The sequence below is a fragment of the Cimex lectularius genome, unplaced genomic scaffold, assembly GCF_000648675.2.
Source record: "Cimex lectularius strain Harlan isolate CLEC.00 unplaced genomic scaffold, Clec_2.1 scaffold1, whole genome shotgun sequence".
NCBI classification, from domain to species: Eukaryota; Metazoa; Arthropoda; class Insecta; order Hemiptera; family Cimicidae; genus Cimex; species Cimex lectularius.
The window spans coordinates 2,298,940-2,326,652 of record NW_019392813.1 but is presented as its reverse complement, the minus strand read 5'-3'; the positions used below and the strand labels follow the sequence as shown (position 1 = coordinate 2,326,652).

The 27,713-nt window shown below is 34.8% G+C and overlaps 2 protein-coding genes across 3 annotated transcripts in view; both read left to right on the top strand.

The window, feature by feature from the left end:
* LOC106662103 (neurocalcin homolog) overlaps positions 1–27,713 on the top strand; it is a 325,618-nt gene that overhangs the window by 177,826 nt on the left and 120,079 nt on the right. The gene's annotated exons all lie outside the window — the stretch shown is intronic.
* Positions 1–27,713, top strand: part of LOC106662113 (neuronal calcium sensor 2) — a 316,486-nt gene that overhangs the window by 177,250 nt on the left and 111,523 nt on the right. The gene's annotated exons all lie outside the window — the stretch shown is intronic.

The window sequence follows — 27,713 nt, the reverse complement described above, 5'->3', positions numbered from 1 at the left end:
TGAACAACATACTAAGCCGGCCTTAATCATTTTTAATAGTTTGAGCTATCATGGTGGCCCGATCCCAAAACAGAAAAAACAGTGACAGTAGACCATCGATCGTATATTTTTATCGATGAAAACCTTCACCGTTCTATTATTCCCTATCATTTTAATTTTCTTATTTATTACACGTGATTTTTATTACTATGGTCTGGAATAGCACGTTTCAAGCTCAACCTGGTACAATTTTTTTTTCTACCGTTTAGCCGGCTTGCACCTGCGGTTTCGGTAATGGTATTGGGTGAAATTGACCCTTTTCCCTTTGGGTTTTTAACTGGATTTTCTTCAGTTGTAATAAAATGCATTACTGTACGATGTTTAATTGAGACACAATCAGACGAAATTTGTATAATCAGTTTTTTCACTCTCTTTCTCTCTCTCTCTCTCTCTCTCTCTCTCTCTCTCTCTCTCTCGCTCTCTCTCCTCTCTCTCTCTCTCTCTCTCTCTCTCTCTCTCTCTATCTATCTATCTATCTATCTCTATCTCTCTATCTCTATCTCTATCTATCTATCTCTATCTATTTTTCTCTTTATTTCTCTCTCTCTCTCTATCTATCTATCTCTCTATCTCTCTCTATTTCTCTCTCCCTCTCTTTCTGTGTGTGTGTGTGTTTTTTTAAGTGTTTTACAAGTGGTTTCAAATTTACCGACTGAAATTCAAAAATGCAAAAATATAGAGTCATTTAAAAAATCGATAAAAAATAATCTACTTTTTTAGATATGTATAAAAGCAACAAATTAAAAAGTTTAAAAGTTGTTAATTAAATTCTGTAAATAAAAAATTAAAGGTATTAAAAGTCTCTTCATATAAAAGTAAACGTGTATAGTTTAAGTTTAAAAATATCTTACTCTAATTATCTACAAAATTTGTTCTTGTATATACATCAAAATAATTGTTTTCTTGTAAAATGATACCTCTAGCAATCTTTTTTTGTTGGAATTGTCTGATATCTGATCGTGCTCGACTACACTTGTAAATTTTTTTTAATAATTCTCTAATAAAGCAAAAATGTACTTTTTGTTGACAAGTTAATCTTATATACATGGTTTTTATTTATTAATCATATATGAAAAATGTCATTTTCTTGTGTAGAGTTTGCTTTGAAAGAGAAAATATTTTTTGGACACTACTATTTTTTACGTGTCAAGGCTGTTGTAAATGTTATAAATAACTTGCTTATGTTTGTTTATGCGAAACATGTACGTATTTTAAAAAAATAAAGGGCATATGTAAATTTTAACGAACTAATGACGCAAGAGTTGCTCCTTAGAATATAAAAGTTTGTAATTGATTATATTATTGTATTTGTTATTGTTAAATTGGATTATGCTCACAATTTTATAGTAGGACATATGCTGGGTTTTTCCTGTGAATTCGAAATTTATGCTTAAAACATAGAATTATCCAATGCTATAACAATAATTAAATTTCATCGTAACATGGCCGATTAATGTATTAAGTGTGAACGTACGAAATTACAGAACATTCAGCAGGTTAATTTAAAAAATGGAATCTTACTCTAAATTTACCTTTTATTTTTTATTTCATAAAAAACAACCGGATTTTAGTCTGCACGGAATTGTTTTAAGTATGTTTTAAAATGTTGGCCATCATAACCATCTTTCAAGCAAAAATGCTAGCCATAGAAACATGGTCATATGAAATGAATAACAATCAGCTTCAAGGTGCAACAATAATTATAATCTGGAACTGCCTGAATACTGTAAAAAACTGGGATCTACAAGTAATCTGACTAGGAGATCATAGGTCATGAGGGAACGAGACAGGAGGACATCCTAGCTAATAAGGGACCCGCCAGGCAACAAGACCCAAATCCATTTTGTGCTTAAAAATCATAGCCAAATTAAAAAGTGGGCTGGAATCTTGGTACAAAGAACACAACAAATACTGAGAGCCAGGCATGAGGAAAGCGAAACAACTACTCGAAAAACAACTCAATGGGAGAAAAAGGAAGTAACCCAACAGAAAGAAACTGCAAACCTTAACAGGACCCAGTAAATACCTACTACCACTTTAAAAAATGGAACTATTAACAAATGACCATTGTCTTCTATGTCCAGAGGAGACAGAGCATAACCTATGCAATAGCTAGGAAAACGTCTATGACACCTAGAAAAGGCAATCTTTCTTCGATACCATAACCGAGAAAAGAAACCTCCAGTTCATTAAAGAAGCGAAAATCTTCGAGGAAAACCATTAGCTCTGTTTGGACACAATATATGAGAGTTTTTAAGAGAAAAATCACTAAAACTTCAAAATGGGGGAAAAGGAGCTTTCTGGAAGTATATTTGAAAAGGCAGTTACTTATATAATGAAAGGCTCTTAATTAATTTTTGAAATTGCCATCATAAATTGTTTGAAAGCTCACGGTAAATTGGATCTGCTACTAACAAGCGGTATTGCCATATTTCCAATTTGATTACAGAAATGATTTAAAAAATTGAAAATAATTGTTATAAAAGTTTTTTTTTTTTTTTTTGGATTCAAGGTACAAACGTTATGTTCTATTTTATGTCCTATGTACAACAAAACGTTTTGTATATTTACAAATGTTTCGAGTAGAGTTACAGACGTTGAGAAACTAGTTTTGTTTAAAGTATCGATAGAGAACTTGAGCGGACGCCAATATGTGATTCAATCTCCAATCTGGTTTGCTAAGTAGAAAATAAGTCCAGACTTTCACTTAATAAATTCAACAAATGGGTCACGAAAGAGATCTGATTTGCATAAGGAATTACTTTTGAGGTCGTTGAATCACAGACGCCCATCGCAGAATAGATCGGTTGGCTCATTTGAGTGAATAATGTGAGATATGCCGGTGTGTCCGCCCGTCATTTATTTTTACGACTTTTTTAACTTTGAACTTTTTCCGTTGTGTTTTCGTGATTTCTATTTTCGGTGGATTGATGTAACTAAATAAAATCAAGTCATATTGTAATCATCTCATCAATGTGTTTGATGCTGCAATCCTGAAGACGGCTGAAAGGCCATGATTGATGTCTGGGTTTTAGATAACTCAACCTGCACATACTTTTTTTGCTATTTTCATCTCTGTTTCCTTAGCTAAAAATAAAAGATCTATTGTGATGGAAAAACTTAAGAGTTAATAAACTTGGTCATTCCACAGATAAAGGTAGGCTCAGTTTTGTTACTTTACAAAATAAACATTTAAGCCTGTTACCACTGATTAATTGCTACAGGGTTTACAAACAGTCTATTTTCAGTGGACTTTTTCGTATTTTCTAAAAAAAAATACGACCCCCTATAAAATATGGACTGGTTAAAACGCGTCATGATTAAAGCATGGCATAAAAATTGTGTGCGAAGAAAGCTCGATAATTTGGGGGCTAGCATAATAATAGTTCTAAGTAGTCTGGCAGATTAAATGCAGCTTGGCTGTATAAAATTAGTATAATTCCACGTTATTAAGATGAATTAGGATTGCCAGTCATCAAGAAATTATTATTTGTTGTTGATAGCTCACGAGGTGAAGTGAATAAAGATAAGAGGTTAGGCTAAGTAAATGTTAAATTTATTGCTCTGGTGTATTGAAGTGTACAATTAAAATTCCTGTTCGCTTTTTTTTCTTAAACACACGAATTTAAACTTGATTATTACCTATTTCACATCTGGGTTTTATTTTGCCTTGTTGAATTGAATTTTCATCAAAATTGTCGAGACGACGTTACATAAATGTAAATTTGTTGACCTGTTGAGCTCACGCCTGTTAGTGGATCTGAGGCTGAAACCACTTCGAACCTTGCTCTTTCAAGTATCTACTTTCCGGAAAGTCTCCGTTTTATTGCCGGTAATAAAATCGACTCGATCCTTGTTGACTTATCGGGCATTCACTTAAATCCGATTATTACGGATAAGCTATATAAAAAAAAATAAAAAAGCCACTACCCTTTTAGTTATTAAAAATCATATGGTTGAAAGTAAAGGTTAAATCTCCCACTTTCAATCATTTTTGCCTTGTTAGAGAATGTATTTCAGCATATATAAGTTTTATTGTGAGTTGAATTTGGTCTGTCTATCCTTGCTGGGTTGGTCTTTCTTGTCAAATCAATAAGTTGTTGAATTGATGGACGCTGGTCACATTACTGGGTCCGTCTGTTCTCGCTTGTTTTCGTAAAGCTAGCTTAGAATTTCGGCATTTCGCCTTACAGAAATGTCAGGAACTGAGTAAGTACAACATACTAAGCTCAAATACCGTTAGTTCAAGGATGGTGCTGAACTGCAAAATCAAACTAAACATATTAGGTACGCAGAATAAAGTCAGCCTCTGCTGGGTCCCAGGACACATGGGAGTAGAAGGCAACGAGAAAGCGGACACCCTTGCAAGGAAAGGGGCTGCCACACCGCTGATAGGACTCGAACCGTTCTGTGGCATAGGAATCCACACTATTAACGAATATCTCAGACAGAAGGACAAAAAGAAAATGAGCGAACTTTGGAATTCACTTATTGGACATAGACAATCCAAGAATCTTCTAACCAACTTTGGCAAGAAAGAAATTACAGAATGTGTCAAAGGAAGCAGGAATAGACTGCGAATCCTAACAGGATTCCTGACAGGACACTGTAGATTAAATGGACATCTAAAGAAAATTGGAATAATCCAAGATGGCACATGTAGATTCTGCAAGGAAGCAGAAGAGACACCAACACATTTACTAACAAACTGCGGAGCTACATTAACCCGCAGGAGGAATTGTTTTGGGATGTACAATGTGACCATAGAAGAACTACAACCAACGAAACCGGGCCTATTAATCAAGTTACTCACCGATGTGCTTTAAGCAGAGCACGGGGGATACAATAGCTCTTAAAGGGCGCAGTATACCATCCTGAAACATATCTACATCTACATCTACAAGTACAACATAACACACTTGTTCAGTGTCCATCTGTCTAACAAGCTGATTGTACTCGCACACCAACACCACCAAATTTATACGTTTTTGATACATATTGAAAATTATGTAGATATAATATGTAATGAAGAACTTATATGGCCGTGGAAAGATCGTTTAAGACAGCTATTGGCCCTGAACCCTTTGTAGCATACCGAACTGCCAAAAACCTGAATCCATCAGACGATGAAAAAAAAATTAGGACCTACGTTCGTTGGAAATGTAGCCTAGGACATAGGCACGTGTCTAGTAAATCTAGGACTACAATAATAGGTGGTCTGCTAACTGGACACCGCAGCCTCCGATGGCGTACTCTCAGTCGCAGAAACAAGCCTGTGCAGCTATTGCCAAAAAGAAGAAACAGTGGAAAACGTCCTCTGTTGGTTCGAAGGCCTATGTAGGCCAGGATAGGAATTCCTGGGAAAGGAAAAGCCAGAGCCTGAAAGATACACACGGGAGTCTATGAAAAAGCTTTGAGCTTAATGAGGAGCTCTTGGCAAAAATGGGGATGAAAATAGACCAATACAAGTCGTAAAGAGGACGGATCCTACTCCAATCTCAATTTCATTCCTACGTTGAGGTAATGAGTTTCCTCTTTACGCCATCTTCAGTCAGGAACTGAATACGTACAACATAATTAGAGGTTGAGATGGGAAAGTTGGTGTCCAAGCGATTCGAAGTCATTTTAGCTCAAGTAGTCGAGCAGCCGAAGATCGTGGGTTCGAATCCCGCTCGTGATGCTGAATTTTTTATCTCAACTAAAAACCTTAATTAATTGAAAGATATTAATCGGTCAAGCGGACCACGAAACTAGTGAATTTAATAATTAGACACAGTAAAGTGTTCAGTGTCCAGAGGCATGCGACTACTAAATCTAGGACGCGGTAGGACTAGAATAATAGTTGGTCTTCTAAATGGACACCGCAGCCTCCGGTGGCGTACTCTCAGCCGCAGAAACAAGCCTGAGCAGCTATTGCCAAAAAGAAGAAACAGTGGAACACGTCCTCTATTGGTTCGAAGGCCTATGTCGGCTGGGATAGGGATCCCTGGTAGAGGAAAAGTCAGTGCCTGAAAGATACACACGGGAGTCTATGAAAAAGCTTTGGTATTTGGGAAAAAACTTTGAGCTTAATGAGGAGTTCTTGGCAAAAATGGAGATGAAAATAGACCAATACTAGTCGTAAAACGGCCAGATCCTACTCCAATCTCAATTTCATTCCTACGTTGATGTAATATGAGTTTCGGCTTTACGCCATCTTCAGTCACTGAATAAGTGCAACATAAACGAGCGAGAATGAACCGACTCAATAAAGTGGTCAGTGTACATCAGTTCAACAAAAAGTTCACTAACTGACTAACGAACACCACCAAATTTGTACATTTTCAAGGAATAATGCAAATATAAATTATGCAGATATAATATGAAATAAAGGGCTTAGATTTTATAATCTATAATCACATCAGGCTAAAATAATGCATTTGACAATAAATTTATATTAATCCATATATGTTTAGCGGTCATAACAGACCATATTAATTATTTCCATTATTCCTTTTATTTAAGGCCTTGATTGAGATTTAACAGTTAGTGTCACGTGCAGGATTCGAACCCGGAGCGGGATTTGAAAAATGGCAGAAAGAGGGAAAACTCGAAAGGTTGTAGGTTGAGATGAGAGCAGAGGTGTATTTAGCCGAATGTCGTTGGTTCGAATCCCGCTCGTGACACTAACTTTTTCATCTCAATCAAGACCTTAGACAAAAAGAATAATTAATTGAAATAAATTTATATTTTAATTATATTCACTAATTTCGTGGCCCGCTTGACCAATTAAATCATTACAATTAATTAAGGTTTTTAGTTGAGATGAAAAAAAGTTAATGGCACGAGANGGTAGAGCAGCGGCGTATCTAGCCGAAGGTCGTGGGTTCGAATCCCTCTCGTGCCATTAACTTTTTTTCATCTCAACTAAAAACCTTAATTAATTGTAATGATTTATATTTTAATACCACGTAAAACATGGTTTGGTTTTTTCAGATCGTTTTGTTCTGCCTATATTAGCTGTTTCTTCGGCTTTTTACCATTTTCGATGCTAGTTCTGTTGTCTTGCCATCTCCTGATTACCCACTGAAGATGGCGACAGGGCAAATTGAAAAACAACCAAACATTCAGGCTACCCCGCAGACCCCAAGAGGGCGAGTAACTAAATCTTCCCTGTGCTGAAATTTAGTCCTTTCTCCTTATCTATTTCTCAAATTTCGCCCACTGGGATGCAACATAACTATTAACACTAGTTACTGAACTTCCTTAATTAATCTAATGTACACACAACTTTGCCATTGCCTTACATAGAACTTCCATATTGAATTAATCCAATATTAAATCTTGTAGATATTCTAAGATTGTCTTCTATTTTAATATCATAAGCCCTGGTATTATGATCCAATATGGAGTCACAAAATGGTACTGTTTTCAGAAATTTGGCCCTTTTGGTCTTAATTTCGTCAAAATCGTTTCGATTAAACCCAATAAAATATATGATTCATGTCCTTGTTTTAGTCGGCCGTTGGATAATCAATTGCTAATTTTAAACTTATGTTGAGGTGAGCGGCCCCAGAAGAAAATTCCAAATGCTTCGTTCAAAACATTTATTGACCGTTTCGGACGTCTCACGTCCTTCATCAGGTACATAATCATTGTTTTTTGTGTCAAAATTGCTGTTGGTCTGGGAAGCCAGAAAGGGTGTTACTGACATAAAAAAACAAAAAAACAATGATTGTGTACCTGATGAAGGACGTGAGGCGTCCGATACGTTTTCAATAAATGTTTTGAACGAAGCATTTGGACTTTTCTTCTGGGGCCGCTCACCTCAACATAAGTTTAAAATTAGCAATTAAATATATGGTTGTTTATGGGTAAATTGTATGATAAAACTGTCCCTGGGTTAAATAAAATTGAATTTTACCGAAAGCCGTTGTAAATGAATTGTCGCCATAACACATCGATTAACGTCTATGGTCAAACGTGCGACCACTTCTTAAAGAGCCCATCCGGTCGACCCCTCGTTACTCGAATTGACGGTATTTTGCGTAGTGAACCCCTGGGAGAAATAACAACATTCGCCCTGTGTCCTACGCGCGGTTCTAACTCTGTTTATACTGGCTGTGATGAAGTATTCAGGAGGGAACCGTGCAGGACCCTCTTGATACAGATCGATATCCGAACGGGCCCGTCCCATAACACTATTAACTTTATTATCGATTTATGCCCAGAAGAGCAACCTTGATACCGACGTGAACCGCGATCGTCAATTCCGTTTTTCCGTCTCTTCTCCGCTTCATTAATTATTGACTCCGGTTAAGCCGATGTTGTTTTTCCGTTAGACCGTGTCCAGCTTTGAACAAGGGACGTTTCTTGTCCCTGTAGCAAGTTCCAAATATTACTCTTTTTACTTACCGGAAAGGTTTTCCCAGTAAAACACGAATTATGTAAGACAATCCCAAACATTTTTCCCATTTGGTGTGATATTTGAAAAACCTCTTTAAGTTGTATTAATGTAATTCCTTTTTAACGTGTCAGTCGGTAATTGCCGGCATATTCCCTGTCACTATAAATTCTCTTAGTTTCTTTATTAAAGGCTGTTTTCAAGTTGTATTTTATTTATTGCGTTGTGTAATGGGTTTTTCTCTATGAATCAGACAAAACACGCTCATTGATTCAATCCACTTCATTTAGAAGACGACTTAGACCGCTGTTCAAATAATTAAAGACAATCCTGAAAAGCAGCCTTTACACGGGTCTAATGGATTTTTTCTCTTGTAAGTTTCATTGCGGTTCAAGTTGTTCTAATGAAATTCCTTCTGAAAACGTATATTATCACGATGTAATTACCTACTTTAACAGCCTCGAAAAACCTATAAATTTGAATAGTCCATTCTCGTTACATGTTTGATTCGGATTTGTTTGAAACTATTTGTGCTCGGGTTGGTTGGCACAACGTTGATCCAAAAATTATCAATTTTAACCTATTTTTCATGTTGCAATTGCATTTAGATTTAACAAGATAGTGACTTATTTAAGTAGGGTCAATTCTGACATATTGAACACATGCACAGTATTTTGTCCGACCTATCACCTTCTATCACCCACTCTGGTGTTTTCGTAGTATGAAGTTTAGGATATTCCTTAATTACCTTATAAACCTACTATATAACTAGTGTGAGCGTTCTTACGGTACATTCCAATATTGGTTTTTTCGAATAACACATTTGCGCTAGTAAATACTTTCAATCCCAATAAACACAAAAGGGGCGAAGGTGGCCGCAATGATTTAGGCGTTGACTGTAAGGTAAAGGTCCCGGGTTCGAATCCAGCGGCCCTGCATACTTACAAGGGGCTTTTTTCTTCTACTTTCAAAAACACCGGCAGCCTGAGGTTTATATGACCCCTGCTGTTGCGAACCCTCGTAAAAAAAGTACAAAGTAGATATGAATGAATGAAGGCTTTATTTACACAAAGTATTTACATTAACTTTACATAGAAATGATAAATGATGGAGTAAGTGTGGTAAAAGTAATCATTACAATTGAGTTGGTAAACCCCTCTTTTTGCCAAGTTGTCTACTTTGTCTTTAGGTTTTCAGAGGATGCTTTCAAGTGAACCCATACTCCTAAAAGCTATTCTAAAACCTTCTTGTTTAAAAATTTTACTAACTTTTTGCGATAATTCACCAATGTATGGCAAACAACGGAAACCTACTGATTCATTTGTGGTGGGGTGACTCAGTCCTATTGTTGATTCGTTTAAAGTTAATTTTTTTATTCTTTTAACTAGCAACCTATCAATAAATATTTCTTGATACCCGTTGTTTTTTGCTAAGGTTTTAATAGTTTTTAATTCTTTTTTATAGTTATCAGGTGTTAGCGGAAGTTTTAACATCCGGTCTATGAGTCAAATGAAACCAGCAGCCTTTTGGGACCATGGGTGGGAAGAATGTATCATAGTGTCTGTAGTTGTGGGTTTTCTATATACGTCTATTTCTACTAGGTTGTTTATTATGGACAGTTTTAGGTCTGATGATGAGCGAAAAGGCTCGAAATCCGGATCGTTGCAAAACAACTTACTGTGAGTAGGAACTATCCTTTTAAAAAGTATTTAACTTTACATTTCCAAAGAAAAAGCTAAATTGACAATGGCCTTAGCCGTCTGTCGAGTTGCTTTATCAATATTTGAATCTTGAATGAATCCCTATTTTTGTATCTTTAGAATGACCTTTGATTTTAAAAATTGAATTGGTCAACCAGGTATTTTCGGTACCGCAGGGAGTGAGTGAGGTACACCACAAGCTTCCTCCAGTTATCCCTTCCGTTGAGGATTGCAATGACTTCTACATCCAGCTTCAGTTTCCCAAAGTACTTTTGGCGGAACTCTCTCAGAACGGGGCACACTCCCATGGAGTGGAGAGTGTCTTCCGGTGTTGAGGTTACATAAGGAGCAAATGATGGCCCGGTCCTTTCTCCACGGTTGGCAGTTCAGCTGAAATAATTCACCCCTCGCCCTCAAGACCAGAGACACCTCATAGGCTGTCATATCAGAGTAGTTTCGCCCTAAGTGAAAATCCAGTCTTGCGTACAAGTTGTGATATAAGCTGTTTCTCGCGCGGGTTACCAGGTCTTTCCTTTTGCTCTCCTCCCATTTTTTTATCAGGTCCGTGGTATTAGAGGACTTCAGTTTTTCCCTACTTATTTCTACACCGTACTTAACTCTGACAGCTGCTTGTTCCATAATATGCCTTTATTTATTACTACGTCGGCCAAAAACTGCGTCAGTCTGTCAGGTGTGTGATTCAGTACTTTACTTATATATTTCAAATGCAGGCTCTAAGTGTGACTGTAGAGTGGTGTGACCGAGCACTCAATATATAGGATGTAGTCTGGGGTACTAGTTGCCAGGCAGAGCACAAAGTCGATACATGCCAGTGCCAGTACAACAAAACAACAATGGTTTTCCGCAAAAGTTCGTAACAGGATACCCGAATACTGGCGCATTCACGCTAATAAATACTTTTGGTTCTTACGCACAAGAGAGTACAAGACGTGATATCTAAAAGTACTATATACATTAAACATTTCCCCAAAAAATCGAAACAAGCGATCCAAACACTCGCTGCCTCGAGGACAATTCTCGGGTGGCATTCCTACACTCTCTCTATATGGAGCCGAGGAATTAAACGGGGCACATCGAACAACCTTCTCTACAGTCCAGTCTCCGGGGGTGATATGGCCTTTGCTATTGCTACTCCTCATAAGAAAAAATATATATTTGGAGGCTATCCACAAGTATCTATTAGGTTTCGTGGTCCGATTGACCAAATAAATTCTTCTCAATTAATTAAGGCTTTGGTTGAGATAAAAAAGTCAGTGTCAGGAGCGGGATTCGAACCCACGACCACTTGAGCTATCGTGACTTCGATCCACTGGGACACTTAACTTCCCACCTCAACCCCACCTTTTGAATTTAACCTCCTTTTTGCCATTTTTCAAATGTCGTGTAATCGGATTGGATTCTCGGCGACAAATGAAATGGCCACGGAGAGCTTTAGTGAAGTATACTTCATTTTGCTTATTACATCTATTAGGTTTCGTGGTCCGATCATTTGTTACTAATAACGTTCTTTTCTTCCAGTTGGGCTAGCTCATGTGGATATTATAGAATAGTCGTAATGTACCTAAATTTAAAAAATAATATAATAATATTAAAAATAACAATATCTTTATCACGATATAACGGTGAAGGCGATATATAGTTTTCGATATATGGGAAAACCGATTTATCGATATATAGATCAAAGATTGCCATCCCTACATCCACATACTATTCAATTAAGTATGAAATATCCTCCATCACTCTTTACAAAAAACAATTAAACACGCTAACCTGTCTAATTGAGGATAGATGGGTACTTGATAGTCCATCAATGTCGCTCTTGTACTACGCTCACATTCACACTTATAAATACATTCACACCAACTGCTTTCATTTATATATATATATATATATATAGAGAGAGAGAGAGAGAGAGAGAGAGTGAGTGAGAGAGAGTGAGTTTGCTTCCAGGCATTCGTGTCTCACCTCGTAGACGATAAGTTTTTCCTTTTTCCCTACTGTTACAATTAAAAATCGATATGCAAGATGTGATTCGAACCCACAATCGCTAGCGAGTCGGACGCCCTAAGCGAGTCGGCCACCGCCGGTCCCTTACTCGCTCTCTATAAATATAAAAAAAAACTTTAATTTGTAGGAATTTACATCATGATATCAGTTTTCCGTAAATTAGGGTCAGGGTCCTTGGAATTTCTTTGAAATTATTCCAATTGACAAAGATCTTAGCCATCTGTGAATTATTGACGTACGGTCTGCAGGGGGCGGTGAAACCTTGATCGACCCTGATGATCCTGCCTGTTTTTCGGTAAATTAGTATGTCAGTCGCGTTTAGGAATTTCTCCATCTTCAATGATTAACTCTGCTCGAGCAAGACTGTAGACACTCTTATTCACTTCATATAACAAACAAAAAAAGAAAATTAAAAGCACCAATGAAATAGTTATTTCAATGGATTTTGTGCTCATGCATAATACATTTATGTTAAAGGTTTGTTTTAAAAGTATTCCCGTTACACAATAATTTATCCAAGGGTTTTTAAAGGAATTATAGTTTATTTTACGCCGTTAATTAGATCTACAAGAAATGTTTCATTTTGTCTGATATTTCAAATGAAATCAGCAAGACGAGGGAATCCAGGTCAGCACTTATGTCAGCCTCACAGTGAAAGTCACCCGAAATCCAACTTGACACGTAAGTCATGCAAAATGCAACCTTTACTTAGTCGTTTGAATTGTTGGTCTCGAGTATCTTTCCCTTTAACTGACAGTCGAAAAAATCGTGTACATTTTTATATCGAAATATCGACCAACCTTTGGACGTAATAAGGACGTGAAATCAGATCCGATGGGTCGACCTAACCTGGTGGTCCATATGTCAAGTTTCCAATGACTCTTTCAAACAAGTGTGGCAGAATTAGTAAATGGATTTCTTTTAAGTTTTGTTCTGTCAGTGGTTCCATTTTCGCCTTAAATGTCACCATTGTTCACCTAAAAAAATCCCTTAGCAGAATTTCAAAATGATGGACATCGCTGTTTCAAAATAACTTTCTGTCAGATAAATTTTAAATATTTAGACGAGTATTATTTTAGACATCTCGTCGAAAACAGATTTTAAAAAAAGCCCTGTGAGTCAGTTCCTTTTTAGAAAAATAAAAATGTCACCATTGTTCACCTAAAAAATTCCTTAGCAGAATTTCAAAATGGTGGACATCGCTATTTCAAAATAACTCTCTGTCAGATAAATTTTAAATATTTTGACGAGTATTATTTTAGACATCTCGTCGAAAACAGATTTTTAAAAAAGCCCTGTGAGACAGTTCCTTTTTATAAAAATAAATTTACTAAATTTATTACAGCCCACATACAGTTATATACTGTTAGATGTATCGACCACTTTTTAATCATTTGGATTTTGATTTATGTCGAGGTATAGGCATATTTAAGATTGTTTTGCTCTGATGGATGACCTTAAAAAAGTCGAAAGCTTAGCAGTAACAATTGACTTTGTTTCTTCAACCAGACAATACCAAGTACATATCTAATACCATTTTTTAAATGTTGTGGCTACTGTTGAGTTTATTGGGTCGTAGTTCTGTCATGCTTAATGTAAAGGTATGTATATGGCCATCCACCAAAGGTGTAGTACAAATACAAAATACAAATGTCGGCTGATTAACTAGTCGACCTAGGTAAACTACTAAACAAAAAGTATTACGAACTACAAAGCAAATACGAAAAAACTAACTAAAAGCAAAAGGATTCTACGAGCTGCTAGAAATTATAAACAGTAACGGGATTTTTTTCAAAGAAATGGATTTTTTGAAAAATATATTAAAGTTTAAAAAGACGAAAGCACCACCTCAAGTCAAGTCATTAACTTTACACAGCCATCTTGAAAAGTTGCAAAATTTTAACTTTACGTTCCTTTTTCTTAAAGCTCACAAAAGCCAAGGTGTTTTTATTTTATTATTTTTGTCGGTCGGTTTAGAAAATAATAGAGTAATATTTGATGCACTTTTAAAAAACTTGAATTCCAAATGGCAAAATGCTTCAATATGAAAACTCCTTCGATTAAAAGTAATGCAGTCGTGGGTTGATTATTGACAAAAAAATTTCTTCATCCTTTGCTGAAAAAAGGCACAAATATTGGTATATACATTGAAATTGGCAAGTGTTTACTTAATGTAGATGGATACAAAGATATACAAATGTCTTTTTTTGATATATTTTTTTCGCACAATATACAATAAGAATACACTTAGACATACGTCATATGACTGACGGTAAGTTCAGACTGGCACTTTCTGCTTTGTTAAAAAACTATAATTTATACAAAAAATAAACTCGTCTCGACACGCAAGAATGGCACAATGACAAATAAGACAAACACTTTGAGCCCTGAAGATGATCTCAATAAAGAGCGAAACGTTGGTACGATAAAGAAAATGTTTTTCTGAAACCTACTTCACACCAGACCGCATCTCACGATTTCTAAATAAATAAAATAAAAAATAATAATAATAAAAAAATTTAAACGTTTTATATAAATATAGTAATTTAGTTAGAAATCAAACAAATCATTTTTTATTATCTAAATAAATAAATTTTATAATCAATTAATTAAGGTTTTGGTTTTGATAAGAAAGTCAGTATCACAAGCGGGATTCGAACCCTCGACCTTCGGCTAAATACGCCGCTGCTCTACCACGGAAGGTCGTGGGTTCGAATCCCGCATGTGTCACTGACTTTTTTATCTCAACCAAAACCTTAATTAATTGAAAAGAATTTATTTGGTCAGCGGGCCACGTAACCTCATAAAAAATAAAATTTTATAATTTTACCCTTATTTTATTTACTCGATATAAAAAAAATGCAAGTGGAGTTGAAAACTAAAAATGATAACATTATAATCGATTAAATGGTAATCGAAATAATAGTAAAACTCAATAATTATGTAATATAGTAATAATAATGTGGAAAGTTTGTGGCCGACAAACTGCTGAGGCCCTCTGCGTGTTTTCCTTAGATTTCTGTTTTTTCACGAATATTTTTCAACCTACAGCCTATATGAAAACCAAGTCGATAAACTAAAATGCTAGCCTCTCTATAGAATAAATATATTCACATGCACCATCTCTTTTTAAAAACAGAGAAATCTTGTCAGATTCACTCCTCTAGAGTACTCTTTATTCCCCGGGGCCGGGTTTAACAATCCCTTTCACGCTAATAAATTACACTCATTCTGATAAATTAACATAAACGCATCACATATACAATAGAAACACTATATACATTTAAAAATCCTTATATCCCTGAGGTACCGACATGCCCACGACGGTCACCAGCCCCCGTACAGGTCCGATGATATAGATTCACTCCTGCAGAGTTCTCGAGATTCCTCGGGGCGGGGTTAAACCACCCCTTCTCTTCACACTAATAAATTACATACATTCCAATAAATTAACATAAACACAACACGCAATACAAACATAGAAGTCTGGTCACATTCACTCCCCCACGGTACCCGATATTCCTCGGGGCGGGGTTGAACAATCCCTTCCTTTTACGCCAATAAATTACCTTCATTCCATTGAATTATTATAAACACACACAAACACTATATATATTTATTTTTTATTTTTTTTTTATTTACCCTTTCCACCACCCCGCCGTACCTGAGGAAGACCCCATACCGGCGGACAAACGCTTTAGCTTAATCGAATTTGTTTATCTAAGGGATTTAAAATAAATGGGATAAAAATACCTCCCAATGATCTTTCCTTAAGGCGAGACTGCTGGTTGGCTTTTGAAGGGACCATATTTTCATTTTAGAACCTAAAACAAAAGGTCTTCCCTTGCTGGTTTCCCCTTGCACATTTACTTTTCCTTGGTTTTATTTTCTATCTACTTATATTATTTCTGTGTGGCCTGAAACCCATGCCAGCACGACTTTCTTCCTAACTGAGGCCCTTTTAACTATCTTTTAAATAATTAGAGGAGTCCACGGAGAAGCTCCAGATTGAGAGACATACCAAAAAAAAATGGTCAAGCTTGATCTCAAGGCCTTTTCCCTCTTCGACCTCTTCTCTGAGGAGAAGGGAGTGCATCTTTCTTAACCTGCTACAGTTTGGCACGGTTATTTCTATTTTTACGAGCCCTGTGGTTTTTCTATTCTCATTTTACTGTATTGGAAACTAATAGTTTTAAACCGCTGGGCGAACCAACTTGGGTAGGTGGGTCGTTGAGTCTTCATGCAGCTTTTTTTGGTCTGGTTCTTTTTCCGGCCTGTTTCTGTGCGACAGGAAACCCACCAGCACGACTTTCTTCCTAACTGAGGCGATCCCTTTTAACTATCTTTTAAATTATTAGAGGAGTCCACGGAGATGCTCCAGATTGAGAGACATACCAAAAAAATGGTCAAGCTTGATCTCAAGGCCTTTTTCCCTTTTCGACCCCTTCTCCGAGGAGAAAGGAGTGACGTCTTACAACTTAGGTAGGTGGGTGGGTCTTCAAGTAACTTTTTTAATCTGGTTCTTTTTCCGGGCTATTTATGTGTGACCAGAAACCCATGCCAGGACGACTTTCTTCCCAACTGAGGTGATTCCTTTTAACTATCTTTTATATTATTAGAGGAGTCCACGGAAAAGCTCCCAGATTGAGAGACCTACTAAAAAAAGGTCAAGCATGGTCTCAAGGCCTTTTCCCTTTTCGACCCCTTTTCGAGGAGAAGGCAGTGACGTCTTTCTTAACCTGTGGCTTACAACTTAGGTAGGTGGGTCGTGGGATCTTGACGCAACCTTTTTGGTCTGGTACTTCTCGGCTATTTCTATGTGACCAGATACCCATGCCAGAACGACTTTCTTCCCAACTGAGGTGATCCCTTTTAACTATCTTTTATATTATTAGAGGAGCCCACGGAGAAACTCGAGATACCAAAAAAACAGTCAAGCATGGCCTCATGGCCTTTTCCCTTTTCGACCCCTTCTCCGAGAAGAAGGGAGTGTCGTCTTTCTTACCCTGCCACAGTTTGGCAGAGTTATTTCTATTTTTACGACCCCAGCGGTTTTTCCATTTTCCTTTCACTGTATTTGAAATTAGTAGTTTTAAATCCGTTGTGCGTACAGGTTGGGAAGCGTCGTCGCGGCTTCCTTGGCCACCCTGTCTGCTTCTTGGTTCTCGGTTATCTCTATGTGACTGGGAACCGTGCCAGCAGGACTTTTCCTACTTCGAATAATAATAAAAAAGATTTGTGGATTTTACTTTTGATTTATTATGTAATATAATAAAGCAAACTCCAAATTCATAAGTAGATTAATTTCTACTACAGCTAAGAAAGGATTGAATATAACTATGAACTATCAGACAATAAAAGCATTTTAAAAGTTAAAGTTTTGGATTAAAAAAATATCGATAATTCCATTCGGTCCTACAATAATTAATTAAAGGTAACTTTCCTAAACCATTAAGACGCTCTATAAATTAATTATTTTTTGTATATCATTTTACATAACTGTTGATAACGAGTTGATTCCAGTATATCCAATTTGTCCTCTTGATCTTTTAGGTCCTTTAAATTTAAATGTCTCTTATATAATTTTCAATCCTAATATAGGAAATGTTTTTTTAGCTAAAAAAAGAAAGTTGATACATAAATCTCATTCCCACTGTAATGGAGATTAATTGTTTATTCAGTAAATTATTGCTTTTGGATAGATGAAGTTTCCGGAAACATTATTTTGATATAATATAATCAAAATTAATATCACAGTGCTTGTTCTTTCTTGTCTCTGCGTTAATTCTTGTTTAGTAGTTTTTGAAATTTTCCCAAAGGAAAGAAAAAAAGGATTAGGAAACAAAGATATCGCTTCCAGGACCGCATTGTCACACAATTAGGATATTAAGCCGGGGGAGTACTTGGGCGAGTTCCAAGTGTGAAAGCGGATGCCCCATCGCGGAATACAATGGCCTCTGAATTTTTATAAACGTCTTAGAAATCCTGTTACTGATTTATACCCTGCGTCTTCATGAACCCCGGGACAATCCTGGGCATTCCGGGTACGGTTGGCGCTATGGCAGACGCTTAAGGTATTCAACCAGGGCAAATAGAGAAGGGTAACTTGGGTATTTCGACGCCGGCATTCCCCGCTGTACGACCCTTCATCACTTCATGCCCTCCCTTCGTGTTTTCAGAATCCTTCAGGAGTGAGATTTATTCGATACCCCACTGATTTCTTTTCACTCAAATTGATTTCTAAAACTCCTCATCGATCCCGACTTCTAATAAAATTTCGTAGCATAATTTCAAATAAACTTCGAATATTTGCAAATCTGCACGTTTTTCATACTTCGAATAAGTTAGACCGTAAATTAATAACAATAAATCTTTGTGATTTTATTGCCAACAAACAAAGATAAAGTAAGAGGAAACATTGTATTTTGTAAATATTAGTGTACAGGATGTCCCGTGAAGTGACGTCACTACTTGAAAAGGTTATCCTACTTGCCCAATTGACTTAAAAGTCCCTTCATTTTCAATCGTATTCTCGATATTTCACTTTTCTTCTTACCTCAACCTTTCACAACTTTATGAAATAAAACCTTCCCAATCTCATAAAATTATTGATTACTGATTTAAATAAGCTCCAATCTGCACATATCGATATACACTTGTGTACGGAGAGCCGATCACTTCAGTTCTGCCGACAATTACAGCCTTTATTTAATTAAAATAAATTACCGGCAGGCCTCGAGAATCAACTACCACGGGGTCAGACTTCGGTCTTTTACGTTCAGCCTCCGAGATTGGGCTCCAAGCCTAGGTCATTTCAATTAAACCAATTAAACACAATCTTTCCTATTTACACATCATTGTCTCAGGTGTACTCGATATTCCTCCAACGGTCCTCCCACACTATACATTCACGCTAATAAATACATTCAGTTCTAACACACAAATGAGTACAAAACGTGATATCTAAAAGTACTATATACATTTAAAATTTCCTTTAAAAAAAATCGAAACAAGCGACTGCCGCAAGGAAAATTCTCGGGTGGCATTCCTACACGCTCTCTTTAAGGAGCCGAGAAATGACTCCCTTCAATTAAGTAGGACACATTGAACAACCAATCTGTACATAATCTCGATTCTCGTCAAATGTTAATCCTACTGAGTATTTATCTATACCAATCGAAAACGTATTGATAGCATTATGATATTTTTTTAACATTAAGTAAACAAAATTTAAAATTACTTAAACGATAAACTTTTGCAAGTTTCTAAAGTTTGTGTACGGTTTTCTAGGTTCTGTAAATAATGACAGATTCGGCGTGTACGGAAATGCTTTAAACACGTAAACTTAATTTCTGAAATTTCAGTTACCACGAATAAATTATTGTGTAATACCTAAATGTTTGATTTTTCAGTTACAAACGGTTTAAAAAATATATTTATTGAGATATTGTAATTCATATTAAAATTAATTAAAGTTATGCAAAGTAAACATAAATGACTCTTTAGATTCCTGTGCTGTTAAGATAAGCTAGATGAATATTTTTCTTTCAGTAGATTGGGGATGAGGCCAGGAAGACAGAAACAACATTTATTTTCTTGTCGAGCTTTAGGCAGAATATATCGCCTTCATCAGGACTATATAACATCGATGAAGCACCCCGCTGATGTTGACTAATATTTTCATTGGTGATTGATCAGCCTTCTCAGTTTAAATATTTTTCTTTCGGTAGATTGGGGATGAGGCCAGGAAGACAGAAACAACCTTCATCGATGTTATATAGTCCTGATGAAGGCGATATATTCTGCCGAAAGCTCGACAAGAAAATAAATGTTGTTTCTGTCTTCCTGGCCTCATCCCCAATCTACCGAAAGAAAAATATTTAAACTGAGAAGGCTGATCAATCACCAAAGAAAATAAACTGGATGAACTCCTGAGAGTGTAAAATCTTTTTGGGGGGCTTTTTTTAATTTTTTAAAGCTTTTTGTTTTTTCTTACAATCAACTTTGTACCAGTCTTTACTTTCGATTTCAAAATTTAACGACTAACTTTTTTATACCGTTTGTAACAGCAAAATTAAATTTTCATCAGTTAAACGTTAATTTTACATTATTTTATGACAGAGTTTTGAGAAATTAAGTAAATGTGTTCACAGCTTGTTAGTAGGAAGTACTTTTCTCTCAACCAAATCTGTCAGTATTTACGAAACTAAAGAAAACCTTTCTTCAACATAAGACAAAAACTTGTGAAATTCGTAAAAATTTATTTTCCATGTTAACTTAATGTGACATTAAAATAACAAACGAATCTCATTGGGTTTTCAATGGGAATAAACAAATTTACAGTAGGAATAATTATTACATATAAGGGACTTCATGGAATAAAGTTTTACTTCATACTTTGAAAAATAAGGAGTTATTAGTACAATTTGATATGCAGGATAACCTCATGATTTGACGTCCGTTCAGGGGTATGCACTACAACGAAAAAATCAATACCACCGGCCGTAAAAAATTACTAACAATTAAAAACATTACCTAATGAGTAAGCCAGGTCAATTAACAAATTACTTATTTTACAATGCCTTGCATTGAAAAAAAGACGCACAAAGGCAAACCTTTTTAACAAATTAAGTACAAAAACGTTAGAAACGTGAAACACCATGAGTAAGCAAGTTTGTCAGATATGCTTCGTTGACATGAAATTTTATAAGGACGATTATACAACATAATACAGAAACTCCGTTGATCAGTAGAACGGGCAGATTTGATCCATGCCGGCCAAAAAATGTTGTTTCTTAAACATGAAAATTTATAAATATCAAAAATCTAAACGGACACAATCACGGCGATCTAATCAAACTCCAAAGACAAAACACACGCAAGTATGGTAGCACATGGTAAATCGTAATATAAATTAAAATATTATTTCTCAGTATTCGTCCTTCGTAAAAGAAGACTTCCTTGGTTTGTGAAATTCTCAGAAATATGTCTTCATCAGTTCACGAAACAATAGTTAGTACTAAAAAAATGAATATAAACTGTTGATTGTATTAGAAAACAATCTACTCAATACTAGAAAAGCTACGTTGGAAATATTTAAACAAGGGGAAGCGAGGAAAAGCTCTAGGCTCTAGAAACAATCAAACTGGAAGAGAACTATACACTTAATCAATAAAAACCAAACACCCATTCTTAGAAATGGGGAGTGACTACATGATCCCGGGAAAACTCTCGACAACATCCTATAAAGTCTCAACAGACAAAAAAAAAGGAGAAGAAGGTCAGATACAATGACACGGTATATAGACGGTTCCAAAACAAACGGATGAGGTGTTTTCTGTATAAGTAATATGAGCAGTCAAACTCATAAAGCAAGTACACTTCGGTCTTTCAACCTGAAATATATACCATCAACTTGTCCCATAGAAAATCTTAAAAGTGGTTACACTGAAAAAAAAATCCTCCTACAATCGGTTAGCCAAGTCAGTGTATGCTTCCACAATTTCCAAAACCTGAGGAAACACAGCCCTAATCTTGGCTAGAATTGTAGGTAAGGAAAAAGCAGACTGTCCTGAGGAGGATCTGCAAAATGATATATAGACCCAAAATCTATTCTTAGGATAACAAATCAATAACCACCTCAACACAGAATGGATTTAAAAAAATGAGAAGAGACACACTAAGCTTATGCTAAAACAACCCTCACACAACAACAAAGACTGGCAAACTCACTGCCACAGTTGAGAGGAGTAAATCAGAAAATTGATATGACTATTAACCGGTCATTGGTATCTGAGTTGGGTATAGTCGATGGTGATCCCGTTTGTAGGTTATGTAATGAAAAGGAAGCCACAGCCACACAGATCGTTTTTGACTACAAAGAACTGCTCAATGGGTCAGATTTAACCTAGAATGCTAAGAAAAACCAGGGCAATTACAGCAACGTGTGGTAATTATTGACGGTTAATCGATAATTATTCAGAAATCGTGAAATGCGGTCTGGTGTGATGTAGGTTTCAGAAAAACATTTTCTTTATCGTGCCAACGTTTCGATCTTTATTGAGATCATCTTCAGGGCTCAATAAAGATCGAAACGTTGGCACGATAAGGAAAATGTTGATTGATTCTATGAACAAATTTCAACTACATATGGACACGCAACTAAAAGTATTCTGAAGGACATCGCCAACAATGAGAAGAAACTCGCATCGGCTATCAACCAGAGAACGTTTTTGCTGAAATGCAGACAGCTCAAGGCTCTGAAGATGATCTCAATAAAGATCGAAACGTTGGCACGATAAAGAAAATGTTTTTCTGAAACCTACATCACACCCGACCGCATCTAACGATTTCCGAATAATTACAGCAACGACGACCAATGACCTAGTTCTTTTTAGAAGGATCGAGTCGATTGTATTGAACTAAAGAACTAGGAAATGACAATAAACCTATATTGCTTTGGGCACAACCCCCCCCCTCCATTGCTAATATTCGTCATCATCCAAATCTAAAGCAATTTTATTTTTTCGGTCTGTCAAAATTCTTGAATAATGGCAAAAAGTAGGGAAAATTCAAAAGGTGGGAAGTTAGTGCCCGAGTGGATCGAAGTCAGGTTAGCTCAAGTGGTAGAGTAGCGGTGTATCTAGCCGAAGGTCGTGGGTTCGAATCCCGCTCGTGACACTGACTTTTTTATCTTAACCTTAATTAATTTTTTGAATAATCTTACGCGCGGAAGAAGACCATTTCTTCTTAATAGAAAGTCTCGCTATACTAACCGATACTGATCTCTGTACTTGGTCGTTTATTCACGCTGTTTTCACTCCCTGAATTTATCAGCGTCGATCGGACCTTATCGGCCAAACAACATAATGAAAAATGTACAAACTAATTACTGTAAAACACGGTATATGGATCAGTTATAATAAAACTTGACAGATTATTATTGTATTTTTGTACCTTACAAGCGAATCGATGTAAAAGAATATTTAAAGCTCGTAGAACAACTGATTTTGACCCAATTAAGATCAATTACTTTTCGTTCATTCCATTTAATTTAAATTAGCGTGATCGCGAGTGATTTAATTAAAATTTAATTATGTCAAATAATTATTTACCTGGCTTAGTTAAAATGTTTTCTCCTATTGGGTTAACATCAATGGAGTATTCTTATGGATTTGTTATACGTTCTGACCTACCACGAGATTAATATATAACATTCCTCATATGAGAAGAGATTGAGTTTGCAGTCAGTTTTCTTCCTTTGAGCCAGTTGAGTTGGGTGTGCCCTGTCGCCCTCGGCGAACCATTTCCGATATGTGACCCTGGGTTGTCAACCTCCTTGTACAAAAATTGAAATCACGTCTACCACCTTTCTCGACACCATCGAATCTCGTATTTCGTTTGTGGTTCCTCCACGACGATTTATAATTTGTATTATTTTGGGTTTTTTTTAATAACTTTACTGTAGTAATAATAACATTATTTTTATTTGATTGTACTTGTCTTTACTTTTCGTTGCCTAGTCCTGTTAATTCAATTTTCCTATCGCTGCAGGTAAATTAATGTGTTCATTAGAATAATTCGGCTTTGCATCTTGAGAAGAACTTTCCTTATCCTATTGCCAGTCTTTATAATAACATTTAAAAAGATGGTAGTTTACCTAATTCATACTGCCCCAAAGTACTCGATATTCTTCGGGGTAATAGCCCACGTACCCCCCTAAATACATTCGTATCAATAAAAAGTCTGCATACAGTTCAAAATACATTGTTATTACGCTGAGATATTCGGTAAGCGATCTGTACCCAGGACCACGCGTAGGTCATGAAGAATGTCTGGACAGTCCGTTATGTGCTCAGCGTTTTCCCAACACATGTTATCCTAGTGTGACCAATGCGCAACCTGGTCCTTTTCCTTTATGGACACAGCCTCCGCAGACAGAGACCGAGTCTCAGGAGGAGGTTACCCCGTATTAGACAAATATAGCTTTTTTGTCAAATTAACCTTTTTCCCTATAAATTAGCCTTTTCTAATTCGAAATTAACCCTTTTTCCCAGACAAATTAAGCCTTTTTTCTCATGAAATTAACCTTTTTTACCTTAAACTTAACCGTATTTAACTTCAAATCAATACTTTTTAATAGTTAACATTAGTCCTTTTTAAATTAAAGTTAACTCTTTCTTTAAAATATCAAAAAATCATAATATCAAATGTAACTACGTGAAGTAAAATTCTTCCATTAAAAAAATGGGATCTTACAAGACCATAAAAAATTAACTATAATATTAAAAGTCAAAACCACATAAAATTACATATATAAACTTATGTTCATTCTTTGAGATTTTTTAAAATATGAAATAGTATATGTGCCGCCCTAGCGTGTACTTAAATATAAAATAATCGAGCTCTTAAATAAGACAATCTCAATTTTAACAAATTAAAAGAAGAATCTTTTATTTTACCCCACAGAGAATTATCGACCAGCGATGATTAACAATTGATGATTCGGAATAGGTATTTGGTCCAAAATGGAGTAGTCACATCTTTTTTGCCAAGCTTACGGCTTTTTATTAAGTCTTCCTCAGGGCTGGATACTCAATTTAAAAAAAAATTTAAAAAATGTAAGCAGTACGTTCAGGGACTTCGGTGATTTTTTTGTTTTATGTTTATATTTTATACAATATTAAGTTTTTACAGTTTAACAACTGAATGACTTGATAAATAAATAATCTAATTAATAAATATTATCTACAGTAAATCGTAACCGAGACCAGATGCAATATTTTATTTTGTACAATTTTAAATTTTAATTAATTTTCATCCTGTTTTTAATAGCTCAATTATTTTCTATTTTAAACAAATCTCAAATTAAAATAAGAATTCTTTGTTTTTATATTTAATTTTATATATTTTTTTAATTTCTACTAATTTTCATAAGGCTTCTGATAGACCAAATATACAAGAATTTTATTTTACAAGCTTATATTTCATATTCATCACCTTAAAGAAGTGTTAATGTGAATTAAAATTATTGAATTTAGAGTAAAAAGGTTCATTTGAAATTAAAAAGGTTCAAATTTTCTGCCAAAAATTACAATTAAAATTATATAAAATTAAATGTAAAAACAAATTCTTCTTTTTTTAATTTGAGTTTTTGGAAATACAACGTAATTTGGCTCTTAAAAACCAGAATTATTGAAATTAAAAGAAAAATCTTTTATTTTTATATTTTCTTTTAAATCAGTTTTAATTATAATCAGTGACCGTTAGTCAATGATTATTCGAGGAGAGATGCGGTCTGGTGTGACATAGGTTTTAGAAAAACATTTTCTTTATCGTGTCAACGTTTCGATCTTTATTCAGATCATCTTCAGGGCTGAAAGTGCTTGTTTTCCGTGTAGATGTGACATTCTTGTATGACGTGTTGAGAGTGCCATTAAAAGAAAAATCCTTTTTTTTTTTTTTTTTTTTCTTTTAAATCATTTTTAATTTCAAATTGTAATTAATTTTCCTATGGTCTAGTAAGAACCAAGTATTTTATATTAACAAAAATCTCATTTATACAAGAATTGTACTTGACATGATTATATTCCCTGTCATCTCCTAAGTTTTTTAATACTTAAAAGAAACGATTAATTTGATTAAAAAGTGTTAATTTGGTGCGAAAAAAGTTAATTTCAAATTAAAAAGGTTTAATGATCGTAGATGGACAAAAATGTAACGTTTTGATAATTGGCTAGTGTCTGCTTGAAATTCAGTTTTCCTCTGTGATTCAAGTTGTGAATCTTATGCAAAATCCAACCCAAGAAGTTGTGTTTTTCCGTTATAATACGATCAGTCATCCACCTGGATCGAACATCCTTGGATTGTAAAAGTTAGGCCTAATTTAACTTAGCCCGGCCTCCCGAAATGAGTTTCGGGGAAGAATCTAGTCGAGTTTTCTCGATTAGTACTATATCAGTGGACAAACAAGTCCATGAAAGGTCAAAGAGATAAGGGAGTCGCCATTTGCTCGGTTCATCCGGCGATAAATCGGCAGTCATGATTTACGTTTGGACCCAATCCTTATTTCCTCCACCGGCGCCCAATTTCCCTGAGGCGGCTTTGATGTTTACTTCGACTAATAAAAAACAAAAACTCTTTAATAATTACTGATAAAAACGGAAAGTTTTCCTCCTAGTCTCCGAACGACGGCATAATAAATATTTCCGAATTGCCGGATCGACCTTTGAAGCATATAAAAAAAGATACAGGGACAGCAAGAATGAGAAAGTTGGACAAACGGGTCTCAAATCCCTGCGTCCTCTGCTGAACTTTGAAGCCTCCTCTTGCTTCAGAAAACACCTACAAAATATTTAATTTAACTAAATCCCACCGTAGTCTGCTGTATGAATGTATTTGTAATTAAAATTATGTAAAATTACATATAAAAACAAATTAATGTTTTTTATATAAAATAATTGGGCTCTTATAAAACACAATTCTCAATTAAAAGAACAACCCTTTATTTTTATGTTTTATTATTTATATATTTATTAATATTTATTACTATTAAAAAGGATTAATTCCAAGTTAAAAAAGTTTAATTTGAAATTAAAAAAGGTTAAATTGGTGCGAAAATTATAGAAAGTTAAACATACAAATAAATTCTTTTTCTTTTAATTTGAGTTTTTTTCATATAAAATAATTGGGCTCTTATAAAACACAATTCTCAATTAAAAGAACAACCCTTTATTTTTATGTTTTATTATTTATATAGATATTTATTAATATATCTTCTATTAAAAAGGATTAATTTGATGTTAAAAAAGTTTAATTTCTAATTAAAAAGGGTTAAATTGGTGCGAGAAAGATAGAAAGTTAAACATACAAACAAATTCTTTTTCTATTAATTTGAGTTTTTTTTTCATATAAAATAATTGGGCTCTTAAAAAACACAATCCTCCCATTTCTCAAATTAAAAGAACAACCCTTTATTTTTATGTTTTATTATTTATATATATTTTTATTAATATATCTTATTTTTAATAAGGACTAATTTGGAGTTAAAAAAGTTTAATTTGAAATTAAAAAGTGTTAAATTGGTGCGAAAATTATAGAAAGTGAAACATACAAACAAATCTTTTTTCTTTTAATTTGTTTTTTTCATATAAAATAATTGGGCCCTTAAAAAACACAATTCTCACATTTCTCAAACTAAAAGAAGAATCCTTTATTTTTATCTTTTATTATTTATATATATTTTATTAATATATCATACTTTTAATAATGATTAATTTGGAGTTAATAAAGTTTAATTTGAAATTAAAAAGGGTTAAAGTGGTGCGAAAATTATAGAAAATTAAACATACAAAACAAATTCTTTTTCTTTTAATTTGAGTTTTTTTCATATAAAATAATTGGGCTCTTAAAAAACATAATTCTCAATTAAAAGAACAACCCTTTATTTTTATGTTTTATTATTTATATATATTTATTAATATATCTTACTATTAAAAAGAATTAATTTTACATATAAAAACAAATTAATGTTTTTTATATAAAATAATTGGGCTCTTATAAAA